The sequence below is a fragment of the Phymastichus coffea genome, unplaced genomic scaffold (assembly GCF_024137745.1).
Source record: "Phymastichus coffea isolate CEN01 unplaced genomic scaffold, Cenicafe_Pcof_1.1 PCOF00015, whole genome shotgun sequence".
In the NCBI taxonomy this organism is placed as follows: Eukaryota; Metazoa; Arthropoda; class Insecta; order Hymenoptera; family Eulophidae; genus Phymastichus; species Phymastichus coffea.
In genome coordinates, this window is record NW_026706826.1 from 4,257,576 (window position 1) to 4,273,628 (window position 16,053).

The window sequence follows — 16,053 nt, forward strand, 5'->3', positions numbered from 1 at the left end:
ATAAACTTAAAAAGATTAATAGGAATTGATTACCTCACTGAGAGTAGAACAGTAAGATTTAAGTTTCAACGCAAAGATAACGCGGATTAGAAATATGGTAATCTCTTTGAGAACATAAGATACTACATTTACTATACAAAAATCCTAAAATTATTTGAGTTCGAGTAAAAAAACACTAACACGCCGTCCTGTCGCTGAGATAAATATATAATGACGCGGAGACAAAAACAAAAACTAGAGAACTTAGCACCTACTATACCTGCCCCACCAATTAATACCGAGAAGGTGAGCCCTATGAAAATCCCCGAGGAAGATCACGTAAGAATCCACCTCAAATATCTATAAATGTAGAATCCGAAGCTTTGATAAAAGTATCCAAGTCAATAGAATCACCTTAGCCACCGGAAAGTCCCTGCAAAAGACCTCGAGGTAAAACAAGGAAGACTCTTATTATCCACATCGAGGGTTGAGGGAACAGATAATTCTGATAAATCTGAGCAATCTGATAATGAATTTACTTTTGATGATAGTAGATAAGCAATGTATGTTCTGGGACACAAAGGAGCCGACAAAGGATGCCGCTAATGTATAAGGATACGTGTATGTTCTGGGAAACAAAGAAGCCACCCGATGAAGGTGTGAAGGTAGTGACACCTTTTAATTTATGATCAGACCCCATGCTGAGTGTCTAAAAGGCATTTGATGTACCTTTGACACCTTCCGCGTGCCAGTGGGCCCCATGCTGAGTGTTTAAAGGGCATTTGATGTTCGTTTGACACCTCGCGCGCGCCACCAATGTATAAGGGATATGTGTATGTTCTGGGACACAAAGAGACCGCCCGATGAAGGTGTCACGATAGTGACACCTTTTAATCGCGATAAGGTGAGAGCCCATGCTGAGTGTTGCATTTGATGTTCGTTTGGCGCCTCCCGCGTGCCAGTGGGTCCCTTCGAGGGGGCCAGTGCCCCCCCCCCCGGCCACCCATAGAGGTTGTTAAGGTAGGATTCTGTAGAAGTCGGTAGGGTGTTTGGTAAACTATACAGGGTGTCCAAAAAGTAACGATACACCTGAGAAATTTTCTAAGCCGGTTATTTTTTTAACCGGGTGAAGGTTGTTCTTGAAGTAACTTTTTACGAGGAATCCGATGGTAACCTTGGATTTGACCTTGAACCTCATTTTCAAAGTTATTTTGAGGTCAACCTCATTTTTTTAAATGGAAACCCCTACTTTTTATGGCGGAATCGGAAAGAGCGGAAAATTTTACGTCCAGATATGTATTAAGGTATGAGGTTGAGGTAACCCCTAGAGGTCAACTGGAGGTCAAAGTATGAATTCTTAAAAATCTCGCGAATTCAGTGGTTAAACAAAACAAACAAAAGGATAACCCCAGGTAACTTTCAACGGTGCTCTTTAATTTGTCCTTGAACCTCATTTTCAAGGTTATTTTGAGGTCAACCTCATTTTTTTTAATGGGTACCCCTATTTTTTATGGCGGAATCGAAAAAAGTGAAGACTCTCACGTATGGATGAGTTGAGGTTTGAGGTTAATGTGACCTCTAGGGGTCAGATGAAGGTCGAACTGTGGCTTTGTAATAGTACCGGGATTTTAGTGGTACAAGGAAGCAAATAAAGGTCATGGAAACCCCCATTTTCGACAGCGGCAATCGAAAGAGCGGAAAATTTCACATCCAAATATCTACTTAGATCATAAGTCAAGGGCGAACTTAAAGTTTAAGGTCAGTCGAAGGTCATCCAAACTTAAAGACGCCCTAAAATTTTTTAAAGTTTTTTTCATAATGGAGAAGGGTGTTTATTTAGTAATTGCCCATCGGAGATCCGTGACCTTGAATTTAACCTTCAACCTCATTATCAAGGTTTTTTCAAGATCAATTTTTTTTACTTTTAGCGTTACCCAGGAACAACGACGTGGACGTAGTAAAATCTGTCCCTTTGGGGTGCTTTATTTTCGTGAGTTCCCCTCGCCTATCAACAATGATTTTTTACTCTTATTTTCTTAATAACTTGATTAGCCGGTTAAACTTTTTAAGGTTACTATCCCATACCTATTCATTGAAAATCCACTAACAATTTCACTTGGTTCTATCCCTAGGAAATGTACTATGCCTAACTTTATCGTTTTGAGCTTATTCTTCGGGACAATTGCATTTTCAAAAATTAATATTTAAAAAAGCAACATATTTGAAAAGATTTTACCATTCGAAAATCTCCATAAAGCATTAGTGCATTAGTTGGACTGTAGTAGAACTTTTTTGTAAAAGTACTCAAATTATAATTTTCATTTTTTGAAAACATTTATTTGGGTTGCAAACTTTTTGTTTTTAATTCTGATTGATTTTTGAGTAAATTTCGATTCGCTGACTTAAAATGGAACGCCTCACTGAACGAGAAAGAATATCACTTCTTATGATGAGAGGCTGGGGTAGAGTGGAAAGATCTTACAGGGCAATGAGAAATCTTTTTAATGAGACATTTCGGGTTAATAGAACTCCAATTGCTGTGTCTACTGTTCAGAATACTATTTCAAGGTTTGTAAATTTTGGCCATGTCAGAAATCTTCCTAAGTCAGGCAGACCACGCTCAGCAACAAATGAAGAGAATTTATTAAATGTTCTATTATCATTCACTGAAAATCCACATAATTCCATCCGCAGAGTTGCTTAAGAGCATGACATAAGTACATTGTTCGTACATATCATTTTAAAAACAGCAAAATTCCATCCGTTTAAAGTACACCTGGTTCACAAGTTGAATGAAGACGATTTCGATCGTCGTGTTGAGTTTTGTGAAGATATGATCGCACGCATAATTGAAAATCAAAATCTTCCATCAAACATAGTTTTCTCTGATGAAGCAACTTTTCAACTTGACGGAACATTAAATCGATATAATTGCAGGTACTGGGCTGCGGAAAATCCACATTGGATGCGAGAAGATAAATCGCAATATCCGCAGAAGTTGAATGTTTGGGCTGGAATAGTGAATAATCGAATCATAGGGCCATTCTTTATTGATGGTAACTTAAACGCTCAAAATTATGAAGAGATGCTTCGTAATCAAATAGTTCCAGCAATTAGAGAAATAGTCGGAGACAACTTCGAAAATACATCGTATCAGCAGGATGGTGCTGCAGCTCACTATGGACGAGACGTTCGAATTTACTTAGATGAGGTGTTTGATAATCGGTGGATAGGAAGGAGAGGCACAATTGAATGGCCAGCTAGGTCCCCCGATTTGACGCCTTTAGATTATTTCTATTGGGGTTATCTAAAGGATCGGGTATACAAAACTAAACCCCAAAACTTGGACGAATTACGTCAAAGGATCATAGACGAATCAGCTCTCATTCCCACTGAAATGATCCAAAATGCTGTTGATGCTTTTTACCACCGATTAGCTTACTGTCAAGAAGTGAACGGTGAATAATTCGAGCACTTAAAATAAGATGTGCTGATGTAAGATAAATCATAAATGAGAGGCCAGGGGAACTCACGAAAATCAAGCACCCCGATTGTGAGAGGCGAGGGAAACTCACGAAAATCAAGCACCCCGATCGTGAGAGGAGAGGGGAGCTCACGAAAATCAAGCACCCCGATCGTGAGAGGCGAGGGGAACTCACGAAAATAAAGCACCCCAAGGGGACAGATTTTACTACGTCCACGTCGTTGTTCCTGAGTAACGCTAAAAGTAAAAAAAATTGATCTTGAAAAAACCTTGATAATGAGGTTGAAGGTTAAATTCAAGGTTACGGATCTCCGTTGGGCAATTACTAAATAAATACCCTTCTCCATTATGAAAAAAACTTTAAAAAATTTTAGGGCGTCTTTAAGTTTGGATGACCTTCGACTGACCTTAAACTTTAAGTTCGCCCTTGACTTATGATCTAAGTAGATATTTGGATGTGAAATTTTCCGCTCTTTCGATTGCCGCTGTCAAAAATGGGGGTTTCCATTACCTTTATTTGCTTCCTTGTACCACTAAAATCCCGGTACTATTACAAAGCCACAGTTTGACCTTCATCTGACCCCTAGAGGTCACATTAACCTCAAACCTCAACTCATCCATACGTAAGAGTCTTCACTTTTTTCGATTCCGCCATAAAAAATAGGGGTACCCATTTAAAAAAATGAGGTTGACCTCAAAATAACCTTGAAAATGAGGTTTAAGGTCAAATCCAAGGTTACCATCGGATTCCTCGTAAAAAGTTACTTCAAGAACAACCTTCACCCGGTTAAAAAAATAACCGGCTTAGAAAATTTCTCAGGTGTATCGTTACTTTTTGGACACCCTGTATATATTCTTAATCTATTTATTACTTCAATCATATTTATATGAAATTATTTTTTCTGTAGTATAAAATGCAATTATATAAATATTAAAAAAGCGAACTTTTCCTTAGCCCATGAGACTAAAATAACAATCATGAATTCATTTCATAACTTAAATAAAAATCACATTTTCATAGATCTATCCAGAGCTCATGTTTAAGTTAATTTTAAAGTATGATATTCGTTGTAACACTCGTTACATCGTAAACATAAAAATAAGTCTTATTATGTTATGTAGGTATATATGTATTCTGATCGATAATATCGATCGTGCATATCGACTATCGTCGGTAACATTATTTGCGTCTCCACCGGAAGATGGCACCCGTTTCAATAGTTACACGATGAGTATTTTGGGCACTTTCTAACGCCGACGGCTTATAAATTGTGCTTCAACATGCTTATACATTTTGTCTTCATGATTCCCATAGCATCTTGGTCATAGCTGTATAAACGATATAGATGTAATACGACTTCGTGAAAATGAAATATTTTGTAGCGTCATCGGATTCTCATCACTGCTCTACATTAAAAAGAAACGAACCATCTCTCTTCCAAGTCCGCGCTCTAATTCTAGTTTTCACACTATATCAGATTGTGCACTCTATGCCTATCCTCGCACGTGTAGGAGAAATTATTAATAATTCACTGGAAATTCCCACTTTCACATTTTGCTGCCGGGTATCATGGCAACGAATCCTTTGTTTAACTGTCATCGAAAGTGTGAATTTTTTACTTATGATTTTCGACTTTCCAATTATGACAACTCGTGTTAGCACTAGTGCTCGAATATCTGTGTATGTACCGCTTAGTATGTTTTTTCAAACCCGATTTTTCATTAGTTTTATATTCTAAATTCTTATCAGAAAAATCCACTCATTTTTGTTATTCAACATATTTCGAAATAGCTTTCTTTTTATATTAACTAATTTACTATTTCTTAAATCTATTAATGCGTGCGAATGTTATCCTAGTTTAAATCTATTTATTTTAACGCATTTATTTTACAATGAGATACCAGCACTTCATTTATTAGCTTGTCGACGCATTTTAGTTCTAAACAAACGGCTGTTAATATATTTCTAGTATTTGTTTTGTTAGGTACTCACTCTAATTATTTCAGCAGACCTGACGTGGTGTCGGCGTGTCCTGAGACGATAACCTATTGGACGCAGTGACATAGTAGCGAGTGAAGAAATAAATAAATATATAAAAAAAATTTTTTTTAATTTAATTTACTGTACGTTCGGATTGGTACGGTATAAAAGAGAGATGAGCGCCGCGCAGGATAGAAAGAAAAGCATAGCGGGGCCCATATTTCTAACTCTAATTAGGAGAAAACGCACACACATAGATATGCAAGTCACCCCTACAAAGGGAAAATTGAAACTTGGGTTATATTTAGTTATACGAGATTATTTGAAAATAAGAGTTGTATAAAAAAACAAGAGTTATTATCAAAAAACTTATAGATGCAGTACAAAATACATACATTATTCATATACATCAGCTCATTACTGAACACTGAATTGAAAACGTACGTCACGAACAAGCAACATGAGCAACTGGAATTACAGCTGTAAATGGCTCTATTTATAAAAATAGGAAATTTGTACATGAATTTATTCATAAATAAAAGTTAAGCATGATGTAAATGTAACTGTTAGTTATTTTAAACATATTTTTACGGCTCGTACACGAGTGGTGTCATAATGTCGCGTCACGCATGCGCTGTAAGCCATATCAATTATATGCTCGCAAAATATTTATTATTTTACTTTTATTTTGAAAGTACGATTGTTTTATATGAAATAAAAATTGTTTATGTATTATTCAAACACGTGCGATCGTTTAGTGCCCTCTAATTATAAAAAGGACATGTGAATTTCGAGAAAAAAATTGTTAATTATTGTTGAGCAAAAATAAGAATTTTAACAATTATTACTCGTTAACGAAGGTACGCAGTATTTTTCAAAGACGGATTCGTTACGAACATGTTACGCGGAATTTTCGGATATATTTTTTTTACTTTTTAGATTATATGTATGTTGGGGTCACGAAAATAGAGAAATGACAGAAATAGGAAAAATATAAGAGGTACAACAGACTATAGCATATAGTCACGTGATAAGTTTTTGTTTCGAGTTCAAGAATACATATGAGCAGAGTTACAATAAGAGTTTGTTATTTTCCATCATCTAGTGTACTCGATAGTTATAATAATATTATTTGAATATATTTCTATAAAGCGTCTTTCTGGGACGTTTGAAGTTTATTCTGGAAAATTTTGTAAGTTTTCATGTAGCGTTCTAAACATTGTTCAAATTAATTTACTGAATTTTTTTTCTGTTGTAAATTAATATTTTTATTTAAATAAAATATATATAATCTCTTGATTTATACCAGACAAAAAGTATCCATGTATAACAAGTAATATTTATGACATCTAAAAGTATTTCTTTTTTGTTTTGTAATATGAATTAATTACAATAATATTCAATAATACTTGTCGAAAGCTGTTTATTTTAATATTAATAATATTATTGCTTTAGAAAAATATAGTTGCAGTACTTATCTATTTTTTCAAAATTGTAAAAAGATTATGAAATTTATTTTAAATCTTTACAAATAAAAAAGTTATTTCTTATTGATGTACAGTAGTGCAGGTACCAATAGCATGAAGGTTACTCTTTCATTGTAAATAATTAGAAAGTTAATTTTTACATTTAATAATTTTTTGCTCTAGATCTTTTTAAATTTCTGTTTTGTATAATACATATTACTCATTTATTATCTTAACCTACACACAATTTGCATTAATTGTCATGTTCTATACAGGATTTTGCCTATAACAACTATAACAAATTTATAAATTATCAAGAAGAATTAAGAAATATTATTAAAATATGACCAGTTGTATTTTATAATACAGTCAGAAAATGCAATATTGTATTTCCAAGCTATATTATTTCAATCTTAATTTTTTTAATTAACTCCAATAAATAAATTTCAAATAAGTATTGATTATTTAAATAATAATAATGAAAATAAGTAACTACGGTAGGGTAAATGTCCTCACTGTTGGTAGCCACCTACTATAAGGTACATTGTTTTTAATTTAAAATTAAATAAGTTTTAAATTAACAAATTTAATACTGTTGTAATGAATTTATTTGATTTGTTAAAACTTGTTTTTTTGCATAAAATATCGAATCCTTGTGTTTGAAAATGTTATAAATGATCTAAAAAGTGATATATTCAACTTTTTTATTAAGATTATGAATCAAATTGGAATAAAAGAATATTTTTCTCTTTCATTTGTATAACTATTGTAATATTGTGCTTAATCTAAATTGAACAATTTTATATTACTTTTATTTTTTATTGTATATACTGCATATAGTTTTAATTGCCAATAATGGATACATGGATATCTTTAGTTGTAGTTAATAGGGATACTCCCCCATGTCTTTTGTCAAATAAGCTATGTGAAGATGGAAAAATATTAAGAAGTTTAAATCGAGAAATTATTATTATTAAATATTTTCATACCTAATATAATCTAATATGTATGTTGGCTTAAGTAGACATGTGATAATTTTTGTAATATATTGGCCTGTCCAGTGCTGGGCTAAGGTAAGAAAATGTGTCCATTGCTAGACTTTACTATATATTTGTAGTCAATTCATCATTTTATGGATAATCACAAACGTATAGACTGAAGTATACTGTTGGTTATTTTTTCATAGTTTTATTTAGATTCTAATCTATTATAATATAATTATAATTTAGTCAGCGCTAGGCCTCTTTCTAATTAGTTCTCACAAGGGATTTCTCAAAGTTTGGTTAATATTGTGATATCACAAGAATTCTTGTAAATATAGTAAATATTTCTTTATAAGTTATTAATATTTTCAAAACGATTGGAACAAAATTAAAGATTTTCAATTTAATCCAAACAATTTTTATTCAATAAATTGATAAGATTCAAATTAAATAAATTGAATTAAAATAAATGAAAGAAAAATCAAATTGAAATTAAATTTTTATAAATAAATTTAAAATATTCCATTTTTTTAACTTATTTTAAATGTTGTTATAATTAATCACAAAATGTTTGATATGCTTATCACAGTTGTTTTAACGTATCATACAAATACCACTAAATCCAACCAAGTTTTATGAGATCATTTATAAGATCAACTATGCTAAAAAGGAAGCATTAGCTGTCATAATCAGAAAGTCTCTCAGGTAGATATTTATTAGGGTATAAATACATATTTAATAAGCCTATTTATATTTATCAGGAGTAAATAATCACGATATCTTTATGTTATAGTAAGTTTTTATGTTTTTTTTTGTTTTTTATGTTAATGTTGAGACTATACTGTGTACTAATATGTCATAATGGTTTTAATATTAGAATTATATAAAAATATAAATTTAAATAAATGAGGACATAAATATAATTTAAAAAATTTATATAATTTGAAATAATAAAAATCATAATAATTATAAGAAAAAAGAGTATTTCTTATATTTATCTTGCATATTTTATCTGTAATACAGTTTATAATTTGTTTTCCATTAATACTTGAAATTATGAAAGTCATTGGTTTTGAATTACAACTTGAAGAATAATTGGAAATTAATATATCTTACTTCAGCTTTTAATAAATCAAAAATAATATCAAATCCATGAATTAACCATGTCAGGTTGTGTCTCTGGCATCCCATTAAAAGTTTATATTTGTAATTAGTGTTTTATGAATTGAAAGTAGAAATCATTATATTACAAAATCATTTATTTAATGTGTTTCAAAGATATCTTTAAAAAGATTATTCCTGAATCACTCCTGGATGTAAAAGTCAATCAGGTTACTTTTGAATTACTTTTAAAAATGTGTTTTATCATTTGAAATAGAGAAAAATCTTTGAAAACATCAATCTAAACTATTAATAAAACCTCAGTCTATTCAAATTAGTTGATAATATCTTCATATAACATGTATACTGGTATTAAAATAGAAACAAAATAATAAGCTCTCACATCTTTTATTTGGTTGAAAGTTATTTATTGCACTAAACTGCAATAAATAAATAAATATAAAATAAACAATAAATAAATAAATCAGTAAGTAAATTTGAATAATGTGAAAATTAAGCATGAAGCCAAAGTTTTCATTTCAATTCAAATGATAACTTTGGCAGACCATTTTTTATTTTAATTGATCACACAGTGTGTCAATGCTGCATTGAAATTTCAAAATTTATTATTAATCTTTTATAAGAGATTCATAATATAAAATTTCTCGAACATATTGAGGAATTGGGAATTAGTAAAATGATATGTGAAGATTGTATGCAGTTATTTAGTTATTTGGAAATACAATATAGTTAGAATGAAAATTTCTATTTAGATTTTGATGTGGAATATAAAATGTAAAATTAATTTGATTACACAATTTATTTATCACATAATTAATTCAATGATTTTTCTAACATATTCTAATTTTTAGTATATTTTGTAAGTGTTGATTAATATTAATTAACGTCCTAAACTGATTATCCCTTGATGTAAGGCTCACCACCACCTTAATTTACTGGTTGGTTATCTAATTTTTCTTCTTTTTCTTCTTACTTTTTTAATAGCCATGAGTCTTACTTTGAGACCCTGATATGCCAAAATTAAAACATAGTTCAGAGTACAAAACAATTGAACAAACCAAAGAAAGCAAATAATGTACAAAAAACTGTACAAAAGATAAAAAAGATTTAAAAAAGAAAATTGTGTAAATATAAAATCACATTATGTTATTGTATAAATGTTTTTTTACGTCTTTTGTATATGAGTATAATATATGTGCACTGTAACAGTAGCGTAGTTTATATAACGTCCTAACCTCCTATAATAAATAATATTCCTCTATACGCAGTTAACCAACACCTCATCTGTTTATTTATCCAGTGCTGCTGTATGTGTGTTCCATGCGGTTGAAAACGTGTGCGAAAACATGAATAAATCAAGGGATAAAGCCAAACTTCAAATAGTGGTTCTCACGGCAAGCGAGGATGAGACAGATGATAATAGTAGATAAAACATAAGCGATTAGATTAGGTTAGATTAACCTTAATTGAAGCTGTGAGGTATATCCTCATAAGGCCAGTGTGGCAGATATACAGAATTTTACAAATGACTGTACCGGACAGCAGTTTGTACAAATTATAGTATATTTATTTTTTTTTTTATTGTAGCGTGTTAAACCTTAACAAAAATTGAGATTTATTTCTATTTTATATCAATAGTAATTAAAAAATATGGTTTTTGATGATTGCATTGCGATGTGATGTCATATTTTTAAGTTACATTGTTCAAGAAAATCTAATATACACTACCGTCCATAAAGATTTGCCATCCCCTTGCTGAAATCATCAAAACTTTAGAGTTTTATGGCTCAGTTTCTATAAGAGTTAGAAAATCCTGCGGGGTCTCATTTGAAAGGTCTTGCCACGACCTTTCAAATGTTGCAAAACATAATTGATTTTATTTGTTTTTTGTACAACTTGTGACGTCATAAACAAATTGTCTTTTTTTTAATTTTTTCACATCAACTTCGACCCCGATTTATTTATATAACGGATTCTACGATGGAAAAACTGTATAAGCCATTCGATAGAGCTTTCAAAAAGCTACAAAATCCATATCCGGAAAAAATTTTCCGGATATGGATTTGGTAGATTTAAGAAATTATTTAATTTTAGTTTTCTACAGCATCTTTAAACAAAGTTCTACAGGATCCATATGGTACGAAAGGGTTGAGCGACTCTGTCATGTGGTAGTGGTTGATTCTGGCCCTGTTTATCGAAATAATGAGTTCTCTAGATAAATTTTTATTATGAAACGATGGCTTCCGATTTACTGCATGAAATAATTTACAATATAAATTCTCTTTAATACATACTTTCTCTAATACTCTTATTTTATTATATCTTTTATAAATGTCTGTGAAAGAGACTTTAAGAACATTTACGTAGACTTTTTTAGTAGCCTGCTTGGGTGTTTTGTCTGCTTTCTCGTTACTCTTAATCCCTATATGTGATGGTATCCAGAAAAAATGAATGTTACAATTTCTCATTTTTTTAAATAAGATATGTTTCTGTTTGACTTGGTATATATACGGATTGAAAATTTAACTGTTATCCCTTGATTTGAGGCTTTGCAGAGCGCTTAAGAAATCAATCAATATGAAAATACCTTATTTATCATTTATGAGCGTAATGTTTATTGTCATATCAAGCATTCTGCTGTATAAACTGAAGCATTATCATTGATACTTTTGTGTAGCTTAATATTTAACCCCTCAACTGGCAATATCATATATGTACAAAAAAGTCGTGCCTAAAGTGACAATGGGTCATACATGTACATATTTGCATAAATTAGATATATGGACAAAATTTGGTATGCAACTATTTTTGAGGTTGCTGAATCCAAATCTGGCGTTAGAAATGCAGAAGTTCAATATGGCGTTCTTAAAATGGCATCTTTGAATTCAAGAGAGGAAACTTTCTCAACATTTTTTACTAAATCTGGTATTCGCCGATATCATACATAATTATGCATGTAGTTATGACGAACTAATGTTTATAAAGGTTTTTGAGTTCACTGATCCTATTTCTATCAACATTTGGCCACAAAATCAGAGAAAGGGAAGTAGAGTTTGAAGCGAGGAAATTATTTTTGTGTTCATAAAATGGTTTTTCCTAATAATTCTTCTACAAATGAAAATATATTTATTATGAAATACTGAAGTATGAGTAACATAAATAGTATATTTTGAATATACTTTACAAGTAAAAAAAAATAAAACAAATTTTTATTTTATAAAAAGAAAATTATTTTGACTTCCTCTTTTAACCCTTATTTTCAATTTCAACCAATGTCGATATGACGAAAAAAACTAAGAACTGGCCGTAAAAAGCTTAAAATTAAAAAAAAATAATTAAAACTTATCACCTTCAACCCTTATTTTGAGCCCTTTATGTGAGTTGTTGGTAAAAAAAACTATAGGAATGGATCGAGCGGGTTCAGGATTTACCGCGGTTTTTATTTTCTCACCCAGTGTTTTGTCAAATTGAATTGTTGATGTATTAACTCTAAAGTCGTAGTGGTAAGCAAGACAAGAATATGCGGTTCAACTATATAAAACTATATATACAGTTGAACTATGTATATAAAACTAGCGTATTCAATATCTAATTGGACAAAACTTTTATACAAAGTGCGAAGAGTCGTAGGATCCGTTCCCTTCCACGTACCACATAGGTATCGAATAATATTATGGGCCTTATTTATGTTCAGAGTAAGCGACAATTTATAATCGCATATAAAACCTAGAAAGTGTATTCTATTGTGTGGCCATTGAAATTTATTTTTACTTATCCTGGAAGGATCTTTCTGTTATTGAAGAAAATAAGAGTCGTTTTGCTGGGTGATAAAGCTAAACCGATATTTATAAGATTTTCACTTATTGTATTGATCGATTCTAGTAGTCTCTAACATTCCAGTATCAATGGATTTGTTACATATATAACAATATCATTAGTAAATTGCAGTACAGTAACTTCTCTCAAAATGTTTTCCGTTATACTTGAAACATATATTGAATACAAAAGAGTGCTAAGAATCCCTCCCTAAGGAATACCTTTACTTACGTGCACCTAGTCATGGCCTTCAATGTTCGTGTGAAGATATCTTTCATATGTCAAGAATTTAATGAACTTGATCAGTTGTTCTGAGCAATCAATTTTAGCTAGTTTACCAGACATCAGGAGATACATTGTTAAAAGAGTCTGAAACATCCAAGAAACCATATAAGTATATTTGTTTTATTCGAAAAAGTTTGGTCGATGTCTGTAATTAAATATACCAAATTATCGTAATACGATCCGCCTTTACGAAAAGCTGACTAATCTTTTGGTAAATACTCCTTATATTCGGCCCACCATTGAAGTCGGTTTCTTTAACTAATTTTTTAAAAATTTTACCTAGAGAGGATTTAAACGAAATTGGTGTTACTGAGTTACCATCCAGCTTATTAATCAAGTATAAATGAATTTTAATATTCGTTAATATATATTTCGTTAATATTGTTTAAAAGCAAGATTTTATATCTCAACGAAAGTTTCTCAATGTCTTTATTATCCACTCTGTGTAGTTAATGGGCTGCTTTTACTTTAAACGAGTTTAAAACGTTGTAAAATTTCGCGAAATTAAAATAGTTGTCTAGGAAAGCATTATTTCTACGAGGCGATAACCAACTTGCATCTGTGTTAGCCCATAGGGGACGTAATTTACGAGGGGGGGGGGGGTGTCAATAAGTCTTTACAAAATCCAAGAGATGGTGCTCGTCACGCTTAAATTATGACGTTTTTAGCAAGTAATACTACTAACTAGATATCGTACAAAGTCTCGATTCATTAAGTCGTTTTTTTGTGAGCGTTGGTTGAACAAAAAGTTATTGGTTTATTTGAAAAATGGAAAAAACAGAGTTTCGAGCAGTGATAAAACATTTTCATTTGAAAGGCCTTAAACCAAAAGAAATGAATTTAAACGTGGCCGTACAAAAGATGAACCTCGTTCAGGACGCCCCGTAGAAGTGAGTACGCCCGAAATGGTCAATAAAATCCACGATATGGTGTTGAGTGATAGAAGATTAACATTGCGAGAATTAGTTGAGGCCACAGGAGTATCAAAGGGTACAATCATTTCAATTTTGCATGAAAAATTGGGGATGAAAAAAATATCAGCAAAATGGGTGCCGCGTTTGCTCACTGTTGAAAACAAACGAACCTGCGTGGTCACCTCTGAGGCTCTTTTGACACGCATACGTTATAATCCGGAAGACTTTTGACGTCGACTCGGGACTGTAGACGAAACATGGGTACACCACTAAACTCCTGAATTCAAAGAACAATCCAAACAATGGATTACTGCAGGAGAACCAGCCTCAAAGAAGGCAAAGACAGTAAAGTCAGCTGGCAAGATTATGGCCACGGTTTTCTAGAATGCGTATGGAATCATCTATATCGACTACTTGGAAAAGGACCAGACGATCACTGGACAATATTATGCGTCATTATTAGGTTAGCTGAAAGAAAAAAATCAGAGAAAAACGTCCTCACTTGAACAAAAAAAATGCCTCTTTCTTCAAGACAATGTTCGAGTTCACACGTGTGCAGTTTCGATGGCAAAAATTAACGATTTAAAGTTCGAATTAATTGACCATCCACCATAATCCCCCTGATTTGACTCTCAGTGACTTTTTCTTATTTTCTAACCTCAAAAAGTGGCTTGCCGGACAACGATTCACGTCGAATGAAGAAGTCATCGCCGAAACAAATGCCTATTTTGAGGGTTTTCACAAGTCATGTTTTCTGATGGCTTTAAAAAAACTGGAAGGCCGTTTAATAAAATGTATCGACCTTCAAGGAGATTATGTTGAAAAATAAAAAAAATTACATACGCAAAACTTTTTTTTCCTTCTTTTTGTAAAGACTTATTGGCCCCCCCCCTCGTATTTATGCAGGTTGTACATTGTTCTTTATATTTATTCTGGTCAATCAAGCTAGATTCTTTAACTTTAAACCAACTATTATTCAAAATTTTGCATTTATTCCATAAATATGCGCTACTTGTGTAAAAATTAATAGATTCAGCGAATTTTCTAAATAATCTTTTTTTTTTCTTTTTGAATAGTTTTGTTGTTGTAGTATATTGTTTTTTGTACTCTATACAATCATTCATATCTTTTGTAGATTTCCATTTTTTATACGCACAGCGTCTTAAGGTTTCAATTTGTTGTAATTCTCGTCCTACCAAGGGACTAAGTTTATAACCTGCTTTTTACAGTTACTTCTACGTGGAGTAGCTTTGCGTATGGAATCCATTATTATTCTCACAAATTAATCATACTTTTCCGTAGGAGGCATATGATCATATTTCCACGTGAAGAGCAAGTTACTAAATTAGCATTCTAAGCATTGATCAAATTTTGCCTATTTCAGGGATGAAAATATAAATGATTTTTTTTATAAGCTGTTTTATTTGCATCTATGTCTATAAGTAAAGGATAGTGATCCGAGCGGAAAGATTCATCATAATCTACTAAATTTATTTTATCTGACAGTGGTAAGGAAGAAAACGCGAGATTAATATTGGATTTCGTGTCGTATCGCGGGTCTATGTGCGTGACTATGTTTGTATTGTATAGAAACATGTTATTTCTTTCGCTGCTAAAGTTCAGCAGATCATCGTTGGGATCGGTATTTTCACAGTTCCATTTTTTATTATGGGCGTTCAAATCTTTCAAAAGAATAGTATATTTGATATACTTAGCAGAATAAAAAATAAATTTCTAATCCGTTTGCGATATCGTATTGCCTGGCATTCTATAACAAACTATGATGTCAATTTGCGGATTCGTGTTTTTTAGACAAATTTCTGCTATTTCAACTTTAACTGTTTGTATGGGAATATTTTTCAATCTAGAGACCATTAAATTTTTTTGCACTAAGAAGTGTATAGCTTTGCCGCACTTATTTATTGTTTTTTACTGTTTATTGCATCATTATTATTGTGCAAATTCTGGAGAATTTGGGTGTATGACCTTCTTGATTACATGTGTAGCACATTAATTTGTTTGT

General features: G+C 31.7%; 1 protein-coding gene across 5 annotated transcripts in view; it reads left to right on the forward strand.

The window, feature by feature from the left end:
• Positions 1-6,492: 6,492 nt before the first annotated feature.
• LOC131675031 (protein lingerer) overlaps positions 6,493-16,053 on the forward strand; it is a 796,131-nt gene continuing 786,570 nt past the window's right edge. For 3 of the 5 annotated variants that reach the window (XM_058953839.1, XM_058953842.1, XM_058953845.1), the window contains exon 1: positions 6,493-6,636. The gene's annotated coding sequence lies outside the window, so the exon portion shown is untranslated. Of the gene's footprint in view, positions 6,637-10,260; positions 10,466-10,539; positions 10,560-16,053 lie in introns of those variants that run through there. The other 2 variants (XM_058953841.1, XM_058953840.1) reach the window with 2 other exon arrangements.